The 16,033-nt window shown below is 38.3% G+C and overlaps 1 protein-coding gene across 2 annotated transcripts in view; it reads right to left on the bottom strand.

Annotated features, from left to right (window-relative positions):
* Window positions 1-16,033, bottom strand: part of PLXNA2 (plexin A2) — a 301,825-nt gene that overhangs the window by 99,066 nt on the left and 186,726 nt on the right. The gene's annotated exons all lie outside the window — the stretch shown is intronic.

Raw genomic sequence — 16,033 nt, forward strand, 5'->3', positions numbered from 1 at the left:
ACTTTGCAATGGGATTTCGCAGTCACTGACTCGCAGCCTCAAACGTCCTCAGAGGGAGATGGGGGGAAAAAAAACCTCTCCTAAAATCACATTTTAATGTGGCCTCTGACGGTGCAGTTCCACGTTCTAGCCATTTTTCTTTTCTTTCCTTTAATGCATTTTCTAAATCTGATCACACACTGTGAAATTCATGTAGGGAAACATAAATGGTAAAATACATTTCTATACGCCTAACTAGATATAGAGAGATACAAATTATTTTCTTACACATATCCACACAAGGGCACCCCTGGTATTCTACGCCTTCCTGCATAGGCGCAGACTTTATTAATGTTATCATTAACTAGTATGTTCTGTACAGTCCTGAGCACATATATTAAACGGCCATTAAATGGATGAATTTCATAGGCATACATAATGCCCCTCCCATGGTGCCCCTTGGACATCAAATGGCACCCATAGTAACTCCCAGTATATATAATGACCCCCTCTCAGATTCTTTAAAATAAAACATAACTCATCCGCTTGCACACGAGGGAACACTTGCTCCGCACTGGAGGTACCAGGACCTGACGTTCCCAGCGTGGTGACATCACGATGCTGGGAGCATTAGGTTCTGGTGCCTCCAATGCATATCAAGTGCAAGTGGATGAGGTGAGTATGTTTTTTAACCCCTAAAAAGCCCTTCTTTTAACATAGTGTACTCGTTTTTAACGGCCGTTAGACGAGTGCCTTCAATGGGCTCTGTCTGGCTGTGAAAAACGGCCAATAAAATCGACCCATAGACTTTAATTGGTTCTGACAACTCCCAGTGATGGCCGTCATAAGTCCGTCGTGTGAATGAGCCCTTATGCAAGACCATAGAAAAAGCAGTAGAGCAACGAATTATAACATGAAATTTACTACCAATTATTTGTCATTTCGGACGGTAGATTTCTAACTGTGCTCTGATGAATAATAACTGCAGCAATCGCATTCATCTCCATGAAATTGTGGTAAAGAAGTCCTTCCCAATTATGTCAGATGATGTAAATAGCATGAATATTGCTCCGTCATACATTCTTCCTTAGAGTCAACATTATTTAGAGGCAGAATGTAGTTCAAATCCTTGTAGGTATTTATATATTAATAGACCCCACCTTAAGGCTGGGGCTACACAGTGATCTTGGCCATGACACCCATCGCACCACCAAATATTGCTGTGTAGCAGTGCAGCCATTGAACTGAGGGGGTCACAGAAAAAATCTGTACTGTTTGATTTTTTTGCAAATCTGTTTTCCAGATCATGGCACCTTGCAAGTCACACTGCGACCTTCTGCAAGTTTAAAGGGGTTTTCCTCAGGATCCTCGCTCCTGTGAGCCCCGCAGCCTTCTCCATGCTTACCATTGTATAGTGGCTGTGCTTACTATCATGCTCATCCCTATTGAAATCAATAGAGGCTGAGTGCGATACCAAGCTGTACAATGTACGGCGCTGTACTTGGTGAGCACGGGGAAGGCCGGGTGTCAGACCCCCACCAATCAGATAATGATGACCTATCCTCAGGATCCTCGCTCCTGTGAGCCCCGCAGCCTTCTCCATGCTTACCATTGTATAGTGGATGTGCTTACTATCACGCTCATCCCTATTGAAATCAATAGAGGCTGAGTGCGATACCAAGCTGTACAATGTACGGCGCTGTACTTGGTGAGCACGGAGAAGGCCGGGTGTCAGACCCCCACCAATCAGATAGTGAGGACCTATCCTGAGAATAAGTCATCAGTATCAAAATCTCAGAAAAACTCCTTAATGGCTGGACTGCTACACAGGATTTATGGTCACACGACGGGTGTCACAGGCAAGATTGCCCTGTAGCTCCAGCCTTAAATGCAAGTTATGATACAAACCACACATCTAATGTAGAGATGTAAAAATGTACAACATGTGACATTTCAGAGGACATTCTGGGGCATTTTTCCGCCTGGCTGTAAGATAACTGGCTGTATCAGGAACCTGCCTGCCCTGTGCTATCTGAAGAGGAACAAAAAGATCATTAAAGGGGTTCTCCGGGATCTTTTCTTTTTTTTCAAATCTCACAATTGGGCAACTATATTTTTGCTTTCCTTCTTGCATTCATTTCCAGGTTTAATGTTCCCTTCTTGAGAAAAGCTGACAGTTCCTCTTTAAATGCTGAACTCAGCTCTGCTACATCTATATGCCTCTGCTAGGCTTAGGCTGGCTATGTGGAATAGCTCTTCTAGAGCAAACAAATGCAGACACAAGGGATAGACTGACAGAGGGCAGGAGACAAACAGACAAAAGAGCCGTGATTTCCCAGGCTTGTCAGCCCCTGGCACTGCCCGCCTTGTTTCAGGTACTCAGGTGCTAGGAATGAAAAGATTTCTGGAGGTGACACATAGGGGAGAGATAAAGGGACCAGGATTCTGCTTCATGTGAGAGCGAAGTCAGGAATCTTTGCAAAGCACAGTAACCCACCGCGGCTATCATCATCTCCTTGTGAGCAATTTCTTCTTGAAAGCAGCAGCTGATTGCTGGGCCGGGAATCGGGGAACTTATCATTTCAGCTCTCGATGAAGCCTGGAATATAACAGGTTACTGTAGCCTGGGTGAGGCAGCAGGAGAACGGTGCAATATTATCAGGATAAGGGACACTGATCCCCAAAATGTTTGGAGGATTTACACTTGTCATAGAAGATTTTATAGTAAGTGATTTAATGTAGAGACAAGATACTGTAAGAGAAGATGATCAGATAAAAGTGCTATTCACCTCAGATGCTGCAGGATAATAATTATCTATCTCATATCTATCTATCTATCTATCTATCTATCTATCTATCTATCTTATATTTATCTATCTCATATCTATCTATCTATCTATCTATCTATCCCATATCTATCTATCTATCTATCTATCTATCTATCTATCTATCTATCTATCTATCCATATCTATCTCATATCGATCTATTTCCTATCTATCTAATATCTATCTATCTATTTATCTATCTATCTATCTGTCTATCTATCTCATATATATCTATCTATCTCCTATCTATCTATCTATCTATCTATCTATCTATCTTATATTTATCTATCTCATATCAATCTATCTCATATCTATCTCATATCTATATATCTATCTATCCATATCTATCTATCTATCTATCTATCTATCTATCTATCTATCTATTATCTATCTATCTATCTATCTATCTATCTATCTATCCATATCTATCTCATATCGATCTATCTATCTCTCTCATATCTATCTATCTATTTATCTATCTATCTATCTGTCTATCTATCTCATATATATCTATATATCTCATATCTATCTATCTATTTATCTATCTATCTATCTATCTATTATCTATCTCATATCTATATATCTATCTATCTATCCATATCTATCTATCTATCTCATATCTATCTATCTATCTATCTATCTATCTATCTATCTATCTATCTATCCATATCTATCTCATATCGATCTATCTATCTCTCTCATATCGATCTATCTATTTCCTATCTATCTAATATCTATCTATCTGTCTATCTATCTCATATCTATCTATCTCATATATAACTATATATCTCATATCTATCTATCTATTATCTATCTATCTATCTATCTATCTATCTATCTCATATCTATCTATCTCATATCTATCTATCTATCTATCTATCTATCTATCTATCTATCTATCTATCTATCTATCTATCTAGAGATAGAAAATCAGCCAGCAGCACTCCAATTTTGCAAGGAAAATAGTGTAGTTTATTGACCCAAAGTCAAGCGACGTTTCGACAGTTGTCCGCCCAAACAGTCGTTATATTTTCAATAAACATTTATATATATATTCTTTAGGGTACTTGAATATTTTTCATACGTACAGCTATGGCTGTGAGACTGAAATGCATTGGTGATAGAGTGATGCACCCTTATGTATGAGTAGTGGCGGTTCGTGGGATCATCCTGGCGACGCCTACTTCTCTGCCATTCCAACACAGATGGATCACTAACGTGACCTGCCAGTGATGGGTATCTTTCTCTGTTCACCATTTGCATAGCCTCCTTATATCTGTCCTATAGGTTGATAAGACGCTCAATCCAGTGACCTTATATGTATACCATGTAGGTCATGGGTCGATAGTGTCCTAGACCTTACCTTCTATACAAGTTTCTTTATTATATCATATTTCCGCAATTCCGTAGTGACTGATGGGCGGCTCCTACTGCTATCTTGACGTGCGCACACCACTTGTGAGGCTGTCTCGGCCATCCTGATTGTGGTTGCCAGTGAGTTCCTAGACGCCAGAAAAAACGCGATATTTGCTAGTCTCGCGCATGCGCGGTTAGTGAATGGGAACGCCGCGGAGCACACGATTTGAACTACATACAGTCACCCAGCTGACAGTGAGTGTTTTAACTTCACGTAATTATTGTTTTCACCTGCACTTATTAAGACCTTCTGTTCACAACGTAAAGGATGTTGTAGTAATGATTTTTCATTTATCTTCACTATACTTGTCAGATTGTGACAGTGATTTCCATATATCCATGTAACTGTTTGTATCACTATATATATCATTTTTCACTATGTTTTATCAATTGGTGTTAAATTACTAGTTGATCAATGTCCCTATATAAAGCACGCTTGTAACACTTGTGCACTAGGCTTGATAAAGACAGCAACAAGCTGTCGAAACGTCGCTTGACTTTGGGTCAATAAACTACACTATTTTCCTTGCAAAATTGGAGTGCTGCTGGCTGATTTTCTATCTCTAGTTCATTGGACCTAGGTGCTGGTCCTCACTGGCCGGACGTGCACCCTCGTTTCTACAGTGTGCTGCTCCCTCGTTTTCCAAGTTTTATCTATCTATCTATCTATCTATCTATCTATCTATCTATCTATTATCTATCTATCTATTATCTATCTCATATCTATCTATCATCTATCTATATATCTCATATCTATCTATCTATCTATCTATCTATTATCTATCTATCTATCTATCTATCTATCCATCCATATCTATCTATCTCCTATCTATATAATATCTATCTATCTATCTATCTATCTATCTCCTATCTATCTATCTATCTATCTATCTATCTATCTATCTATCTCCTATCTATCTATCTCATATCTATCTATCTCATATCTATCTATCTATCTATCTATCTATCTATCTATCTATCTATCTATCTATCTATCTATCTATCTATCCATATCTATCTCATATCGATCTATCTATCTATCTATCTATCTATCTATCTATGTCATATCTATCTATCTATCTATCTATCTATCTAATATCTATCTATCCATCTCATATCTATCTATCTATCTATCTATCTATCCATATCTATCTCATATCGATCTATATATCTATCTCTCTCTCTGTCTCTCTCTCTCTCATATCTATCTATTTCCTATCTATCTAATATCTATCTATCCATATCTATCTCTGTCATATCTATCTATCTATCTATCTATCTATCTATCTATCTATCTATCTATCTATCTATCTATCCATATCTATCTATTTCCTATCTATCTAATATCTATCTATCTATCTATCTATGTCATATCTATCTATCTATCTATCTATCTCATATCTATCTATCTCATATCTATCCATCTCATATCTATCTATCTATCTATCCATATCTATCTCATATCGATCTATCTATCTATCTATCTATCTAATATCTATCTATCTATCTATCCATCTCATATCTATCTATCTATCTATCTATCTATCTATCTATCTATCTATCTATCTATCCATATCTATCTCTCTCATATCTATCTATCTATCTATCTATCTATCTATCTATCCATATCTATCTCATATCGATCTATATATCTATCTATCTCTCTCTCTCTCTCTCTCTCATATCTATCTATTTCCTATCTATCTATCTATCTATCTATCTATCTATCCATATCTATCTCTCTCATATCTATCTATCTATCTATCTATCTATCTATCTATCTATCTATCTATGTCATATCTATCTATCTATCTATCTATCTAATATCTATCTATCCATCTCATATCTATCTATCTATCTATCTATCTATCTATCTATCTATCCATATCTATCTCATATCGATCTATATATCTATCTCTCTCTCTCTCTCTCTCTCTCTCATATCTATCTATTTCCTATCTATCTAATATCTATCTATCCATCTCATATCTATCTATCTATCCATATCTATCTCTGTCATATCTATCTATCTATCTATCTATCTATCCATATCTATCTATTTCCTATCTATCTAATATCTATCTATCTATCTATGTCATATCTATCTATCTATCTATCTATCTCCTATCTATCTATCTCATATCTATCTATCTCATATCTATCTATCTCATATCTATCCATCTCATATCTATCTATCTATCCATATCTATCTCATATCGATCTATCTATCTATCTATCTATCTATCTATCTAATATCTATCTATCTATCCATCTCATATCTATCTATCTATCTATCTATCCATATCTATCTCTCTCATATCTATCTATCTATCTATCTATCTATCTATCTATCTATATCTATCTCATATCGATCTATATATCTATCTATCTCTCTCTCTCTCTCTCATATCTATCTATTTCCTATCTATCTATCTATCTATCTATCTATCTATCTATGTCATATCTATCTATCAATCAATCTATGTCATATCTATCTATCTATCTATCTATCCATATCTATCTCTCTCATATCGATCTATATATCTATCTATCTATCTATCTATCTATCTCTCTCTCTCTCTCTCTCTCTCTCTCTCTCATATCTATCTATTTCCTATCTATCTATCTATCTATGTCATATCTATCTATCTATCTATCAATCAATCTATGTCATATCTATCTATCTATCTATCTATCTATCTATCTATCTCATATCGATCTATCTATCTATCTATCTATCTATCTATCTATCTCATATCTATCTATCTATCTATCTATCTATCTATCTATCTATCTATCTATCTATCTATCCATATCTATCTCTCTCATATCTATCTATCTATCTATCTATCTATCTATCTATCTATCTATCTCTGTCATATCTATCTATCTATCTATCTATCTATCTATCTATCTATCCATATCTATCTATTTCCTATCTATCTAATATCTATCTATCTATCTATCTATCTATCTATTATATCTATCTATCTATCTATCTATCTCCTATCTATCTATCTCCTATCTATCTATCTCATATCTATCTATCTCATATCTATCCATCTCATATCTATCTATCTATCCATATCTATCTCATATCGATCTATCTATCTATCTATCTATCTATGTCATATCTATCTATCTATCTATCTATCTATCTATCTATCTAATATCTATCTATCCATCTCATATCTATCTATCTATCTATCTATCTATCTATCTATCTATATATCCATATCTATCTCTCTCATATCTATCTATCTATCTATCTATCTATCTATCCATATCTATCTCATATCGATCTATATATCTATCTATCTCTCTCTCTCTCTCTCTCTCATATCTATCTATTTCCTATCTATCTATCTATCTATCTATCTATCTATCTATCTATGTCATATCTATCTATCTATCAATCAATCTATGTCATATCTATCTATCTATAGCACAAATCTGGCAGCACTACATCCAACTTGAACAAAAAAGGGTGCATGCCCGAATGGACTAGACTATTGCCCAATACACAAAGTAGCAAAGAGGCAGAACTCCAAAATCAGCAATAAATGAAGAAAATGCTTTTATTCACCCATGTGGACGTTTCGGCTCAACACTAGAGCCTTTCTCAAGCAGTTATACATGTGAACAGATCATATATATATATATATATATATATATATATATATACACAAAGTGCATGTGCAATGAATCATGAATCAATATACATAATTAAACATAAAAAAACAAGTAAAGTGCTAAAAGTGCCCTAAGAAGTGCATAGTACCATAGTACATCATAATGTATTCATACAATTGTGTACATAATTATCACATCCCTATACATAATACAGTGAGTACACCAAATCACATAATACCATGATTAATTTACATTACAAAACATGATTAAATCTTTAATACGTGTGAAACTAATTGTTTCTGATGACACGATCCTTATCGTACCCTTGATAATAAGGTTCACAAATTTCAGAGTAGGGATTACCCCCATTCCATATTACAACCACAGAAAACCAAGGTACTCGCTCTTGATAGTCAACAAACATTACAGGATTCCTTTTATTTTTACTTATAATGAGCACAGTTTGCGCATTAATTCTTTCATCAAACGCCATTGGCCTATGCTCTCTGGGTGAATTTACAATTCCTCCTTTATTGTCTTATCGTAGGTCCAGCAATCTTAGGGACCAACTGGTATCTGCTGATGTATCATATAATGTGAGCCCTACACAGACTCTACTGTTCATACGGAAATCTGTGTTAGCGCCATAGTAATAGGGCGCTTGTCAGTGATTACTGACTATAGAACATTTTTCCCTTTTGTTCTCCCTTTTTCAAAATGGCTGCCGCCCATTCCAGAGTGGCAGTGTGCATGTCAGACATGCTCATTACTATAGAGCATTTTGCCCTCTTGTTTTCCCTTTTCCAAGATGGCTGCCACACAGTCCAGAGTGGCAGAGTGCATGTCAGACATGCTCAACACACTTTTGGCTTTCCTCTGCCTCCTCTATTTGTTCTTGACATGCGCTCTGGCGCCAGGTGAACGCCGTTATCGGCGTACACACATGTTGTTTGTCCCCTGTGAGCCTAATCTTTTGATCTATTTATTTAATAATCATTTGCATATGAAGTATACAGGTATATTCATGTTTTGTAATGTATATTACTGTATTATGTATGGGGATATGATAATTATGTGCACAATTGTATGAATACATTATGATGTACTATGGTGCTATGCATTTTTTAGAGCATTTTTAGCACTTTACTTGTTTTTTATGTATATTAATTCATGATTCATTGCACATGCACTTTGTATATATATATATCTGATCTGTTCACATGTATAACTGCTTGAGAAAGCCTCTAATGTTGAGCCGAAAAGTCCGTATCCACATGGGTAAATAAAAGTTTTTTTTTGTGTTTTTTTTTTCATTTTTTACTGATTTTGGAGTGCTGCCTTTTTGCTACTTTATCTATCTATCTATCTACAGTATCTATCATCTACTGTATTTGTCATCTATGTATCTATCTATCACATATCTATCTAGCTCATATCTATCTATCTAATATTATCTATCAATCTAATATTATCTATGTATCTACTGTATCTATCTATCTATCTACAGTATCTATTATCTATCTATCTATCTATCTGATATTATCTATTATCTATCTATTTATCTATTATCTAGCTAATATTATCTATCCATCAATCTAATATTATCTATCTATCTATCTATCTATTCAATTCAATAAAACGTTATTGGCACGTCTAAGTAAAACATTTAGCATTGCCAAAGCAAAAGAAGTAATAGGTATTGTAGAGGGGGGTTTGATGTGGGAATTAATTATCTAGCTATCATCTATCTATCTGATATTATCTATCTATCTATCCATCAATGTAATATTATCTATCTATTATCTATCCATCAATGTAATATTATCTATCTATCTATCTATCTATCTATCTATCTATCTATCCATCAATGTAATATTATCTATCTATTATCTATCCATCAATGTAATATTATCTATCTATCTATCTATCTATCTATCTATCTATCTATCCATCAATGTAATATTATCTATCTATTATCTATCCATCAATGTAATATTATCTATCTATCTATCTATCTATCTATCTATCTATCCATATCATATCTATCCATCCATCCATCCAATATCTATCTATCTATCTATCCATTTATCTGATATCATATATCTATCTAATCTACCTACCTGTCTGATATTATATTTATTTATTTATTGTATGCACTTATATAGCGCTACTATATTCCACAGCACTTTACAGACATTAACATGAAGCTGTCTCCAATGTTGCTCACAATCTAAGTATTATCTATCCTATCTGTCTATCTATCTATTATCTATCTATTCAACTACCTATCAATATGTATCTGTCTTGCATGGCAGACTGTGCTTGTCAGTAAAAGGGTGGTGACTACCGGAAGCAGCATCAGTTGACCTTAGACCAGCCAATCACATAAGAGCTTCGGATTATAATTATAATCTCTCACACACTATTTCATAGGGGCCCCATCAACAGTATGCTTTTCTGTAGTGTGGGGAGAAACCAGAGTACCCAACAAGAACACAGAGAGAACATACAAGCTCCATGCAGGTGTTGCCCTTGGATGGATTTGAACCCAGAACTCTAGTACGGCATGATAACAGTGCTAACCACTGAGCCAGCATGCTGATATTATTGGACAAGTGGTAGAGGGAACTGGTAGTTCGGCAGAGGACACAGATACAACTTTTCCATTACAGGCCAGGACGTCTAAGGCTACTTTCACACCTGCGTTAGGTGCCGATTCGTCTGGTATCTGCACAGACGGATCCGCACTTATAATGCAAACGCTTGTATCCGTTCAGAACGGATCCGTTTGCATTACCATGAACAAAAATAAATAAATAAATAAATAATATATATATATTTATTTATTTTTTGTTCATGATAATGCAAACGGATTCGTTTTCAATTGCACCATATTGTGTCAGTGAAAACGGATCCGTCCCCATTGATTTACATTGTAAGTCAGGACGGATCCGTTTGGCTCCGCACGGCCAGGCGGACACGGAATGGAGGCTGAACGGAGGCAAACTGATGCATTCTGAACGGATCCTTATCCATTCAGAATGCATTGGGGCTAAACTGATCCATTTTGGGCCGCTTGTGAGAGCCCTGAAACGGATCTCACAAGCGGACCCAGAAACGCCAGTGTGAAAGTAGCCTAAGCTAGTCTCTGAGGGTCTACGGGAAAGTTGTCCATACAACCTTGGATATGATGACTACGTTTGCTTTGGCCAAATGTAGTGACCCCCCCAGTACACATATATGCAGGCCTTGACTGAGTGTGCATGTATTCACAATGGCAGTGAAGAATACGCCATGCCCAAACACTGGTGACTTATCTCCTGTGAGGACCAAACATGCTTCATCCTTCTGACCACCTGACATCAGATGCTGGAGTAGATTTCAGAGGAGGTCCTGCTGGCTTGTTTGACGACATTTATCTAATGTGTTTGGCCACCTGTATATGGCTGTCACCGCCAGTTCTGTGAGAAGGTCTGTTAGACGTTCTTCTCTACCTCTTGCATGAGATTCTTTGTTTTGGTTTCACTTTGTCATCTCCTTTCCTTCTCCCAGCTGTCACATATTTACACTAATTGTCTCCCTTTATATTCCCTCCCATACTGCTCACTTTGCGGTTTATACTTCTTCCTGGATGAGTTGTTCACGGCTGGAGGCTGCTACTGCTAAATCCTCAGATAAGTCCTTTTCCTTTATTTGTGTTTCCTTGCTGGCTTGATTCTAGGTGACCCTGACTCCGTCCGTATTAAGTGCAGGGAGCCGGTGGTTGTGTCCCCTCACTATTATAGGGTTTTCAGGTGTCACACAGTATAAGGTACGTGGGCATGCAATAGTCTACCATAAAGACCTTTGCATGGGCATAGCAGTCAGGGAGAGCTCTAGGGGTTTTATAGGGCTCACCCATATGCTCCTTAGTTTGTGATCAAGCCAGTCGGATGTTTATTTATAAGTTCCAGCTTTCTGCAACACCATCTGTGACAATGGCATGCCAGGCTGGGTGACAACCCATGTGTCCAATATAATGGTTGCCTTTAGTGGTTGCCATCTATCATCTTTCATGAAATGGCACAAAAGAAGATGGCCCAGGGATTTCTATTTGCAGGACAATGTGCAGCATAGGGGAATTGATTATAACACCATTAGAGATTATTCATTTCAACTGGAGCTTGTAGAAATCCATGACCCTGATGCTGAAACATCCTTATTCACATGGAATAGAATTAGCCTACAGAAGCTCCTACCTCCAACTCATGGGCATTCTGCTGTGAGCTTATGGATGTTCATAGGACCAGACCTGCTACTTTATGAAATAAATATATCTTCTGTTAGCATTTCCATAGAGATGCAACGTTAAAATCTGCTCTGAAAACTAAAAGGTTATGCAAATGTTTCTCCATATTCATAGCAGGCTTTTCTTTACATGGCATGACGCAGATCATAGGAAACAAGATTTAGTGGAGGTGTACAGCGCTGGCATGTAATGATTAGCCTTCCTGCCCCACCATCCCTTCCCAGAACACACGCCAATCCTCTTAGCAAATTAATTATAGCAAATAATTGTGACCTGATGCTCGGCTCAGCCCCCCACGCCAAATATAGCACTTGGAATAATTTGGGAGTCTAAGCTGAAGTAATTAAGCATTCTGCAAACACCTACACAGTTGTAGAATGGTTATTAAGCCGGAGTCTTAAGCACCGGCTCACCAGGGACCCATTAATAACATACACACAGATTTTACTGACACTGTCATTTATCCTGGATAAATCCCACCTAGGGGACTCCACCTGTGCCCATTCTGTGCCCGAGGACAGTGAGTGCCTGCAGGACTTGGCCACTGAATCCTGCCTAGTTGTCTACGATATAACTCCCACAGGCCCCAGATACAGTGACTTACAATTGAAAAAAAAAAAAAACGGCATTGCTTTATTTGAAACATTTCTTAATATTATCATGGGATGAGACCAATTTTATGTTACTGAAATGCACATCATTTTTAAAAATTTAGAAACAAAGCTGTGAGCTACCAGTCAAAGCCATGGTCACGTTACAGTACTGATCTCCTCTGGTGGATCCATTACTTTTTTGGGGGTGAATGATAAATGAGACATCCCGTTGTGATCATTAAAACCTATGTGACAACTCCCTAATACTCTTGGAGAAGTGGTGACTGGCAGTGTCAAGATGCTTTGAATGATGGAGTTAAAGTGGATTCACGCACAGTGTTTTGCAGCGATTTTTCAAGATATATTTTAACTGCATAACGACCAAGCAGCGTACATGCATGACACTTGTTTCTTGGCTTCAATCTGGACCGAGGGATTAAAGGGTTTTTTCAAGAGATTTTTTACTGATGACCTATCCTCTCGGGCAGAAATGAGCTGCAGGGTCTTAGCAGATCCTGATCAGCTCTGCCTGTGTACAATGCCCCCACAGGGCTCCTTTGGATGCCCCAGTTACAGTGGAAAAAGTACAAAATAGAAAAAAAGTGTGAAAGTGTGGTAATGCCCAGATATCAATGTATTCAAAAATGTATAAAAAGAATAGCAGAGGAATGGCTAAACACATAGTTACTAGAAAACGTGCTCCAGAACAGTTATTTCATGAGGAATGCAAGTATTTACTAAAACAGACATTTTAAGAGAGCAGATAAAAGGTTGTACGGTGTCTGGCATTGCAGCTCATCCCTATCAAATGATTAGAATTGAGCTGCAGTACCACACATGGTCCATAGATGAGAATGGCGCTATTTCTGGAAAACAGGCAAACTATTTTAATCGGAACAACCTTTTTAAGATACATGTACAGCAAACCAGCCGCCCTGCTGGTTCCTCAACCACTTGTATTGCTTTTTAGATCAATATTGTAACTTTCTGTACATATACATGGCCTCCTGGTCGGTGCTATACCACGGGTGCAGTAGCATCGCATTTTTCAGCACCCTCAAAGAAGTTTAAGGAAACAAAATGCCCTTGTGTTCTTGTTCTCCTGGTAATTAAGATCTCATTAAAGAGGCGCCCTCGCACGCTCTGATTGCTAAATTACGGACAAGAGGATATGTTTGGGTACATCGACACGGGCTTATCTCTTTTTATAGCAACAGGGCACTTGTCTCGGCAGATGCAATGCTTGTTAATGACAGCACGGGAAGGGATCATAAAGTGTCTTCTCTGGAACGTCTGGATTTATGGCTCGATAGTATCGTGTTAATGCTTTTAATGTTCTGCAGTGATGGCATTTAAACAGTGAGTAAAGACAAAGCCGGATCTAGAGATCCTGCAGCTCAGGCACAAACAAACAACCATGTGAGGACAGGACACAGTCCCTAGGCAATAAAGCCAATAAATCAGAACATGTGACACGAGTTTGTCACAACGACAAGCCTACACGTGCTCTCAATAGGAAGAGTGGAGGAGCTGCTGCCAGACACTTGTGGCACCCACGAGAACACGGATCAGGCAGGCTGAAGTCCAAACATGTCCAATCCTTATTTTTCCCAATAACCTCATACATATTTCACAGTCGGCCTAAAATCTATGGGGCTTGGCCGATGGTTCTCCTATATGTATGGCCACCTGCACACTAATGCAGTACTGGATTAAAATCATCTCTCTTTAGAGTCTGGGAGAGTCAGGACACTATCATACATATTAACTAGTAAGGTGGTCCCATGTACAACCACCTTTACTTATCCCCTTCTACCTGCTAAAAGTAGGTGACAGATGAAGGAATCAGCAACCTCCAGCACTCTAGCTGTGGTGGAACTACACCTCCCAGCATGCACACTTGAGTTCCAGAGGTTGCTGATCCCTGGAGTACAGTGTGACTGAAGCATCAGACTACACAGAGTATGTTTGTAGTCTGTTAACATGGAAACGTATAGGTCTGCATGGGAGCTGTACACAAATAGTGAGAACTTCTTAATTGCTTCTTCTTTTCATTTTAGATGCTCTGGAACAATACAAAATGTGTTGTGAAGGTGAATATAGTATTTAGCAGTATTACTAAAGGCAAAAGAGCTGCAATAAAGTATTGAGTCCTCAATGTCTTCCAAACTCTAAAATAAAAGGGAAAACATGTGAAGTCTTAATTAAAGTTTTTTTTTGAGAGTTTAATATTGATGGCCTATCCTCTTGATAGGTCACCAATATACGATCAGTGGGAGTCTGACTCCTGGCACCCCTGCTGATCAGCTGTTTGAACAGGCTGCATCGCCAGGGACGTTATGTTCATTGGTCATGTGGCCTAGACGCAGCTCAGTTACATTCAAGCTAATGGGCCTGGGCTGCAATATGATGCATGGCACTTTACTTGGTATGTTGTGAGGAGGCTGCAGCGCTCACCAGAGCACTTCAGCCTATTCAAACAGCTCATTGGCGCCGGGAGTCAGACCCCCACCGATTATACACTGCTCAAAAAAATAAAGGGAACACTTAAACAACACAATGTAACTCCAAGTCAATCACACTTCTGTGAAATCAAACTGTCCACTTAGGAAGCAACACTGAGTGACAATCAATTTCACATGCTGTTGTGCAAATGGGATAGACAACAGGTGGAAATTATAGGCAATTAGCAAGACACCCCCAATAAAGGAGTGGTTCTGCAGGTGGTGACCACAGACCTCTTCTCAGTTCCTATGCTTCCTGGCTGATGTTTTGGTCACTTTTAAATGTTGGCAGTGCTTTCACTCTAGTGGTAGCATGAGGCGGAGTCTACAACCCACACAAGTGGCTCAGGTAGTGCAGCTTATCCAGGATGGCACATCAATGCGAGCTGTGGCAAGAAGGTTTGCTGTGTCTGTCAGCGTAGTGTCCAGAGCATGGAGGTGCTACCAGGCCAGTACATCAGGAGACGTGGAGGAGGCCGTAGGAGGGCAACAACCCAGCAGCAGGACCGCTACCTCCGCCTTTGTGCAAGGAGGAACAGGAGGAGCACTGCCAGAGCCCTGCAAAATGACCTCCAGCAGGCCACAAATGTGCATGTGTCTGCTCAAACGGTCAGAAACAGACTCCATGAGGGTGATATGAGGGCCCGACGTCCACAGGTGGGGGTTGTGCTTACAGCCCAATACCATGCAGGACGTTTGGCATTTGCCAGCGAACACCAAGATTGGCAAATTCGCCACTGGCGCCCTGTGCTCTTCACAGATGAAAGCAGGTTCACACTGAGCACATGTGACAG

This window comes from Bufo bufo, chromosome 3, assembly GCF_905171765.1.
Source record: "Bufo bufo chromosome 3, aBufBuf1.1, whole genome shotgun sequence".
NCBI classification, from domain to species: Eukaryota; Metazoa; Chordata; class Amphibia; order Anura; family Bufonidae; genus Bufo; species Bufo bufo.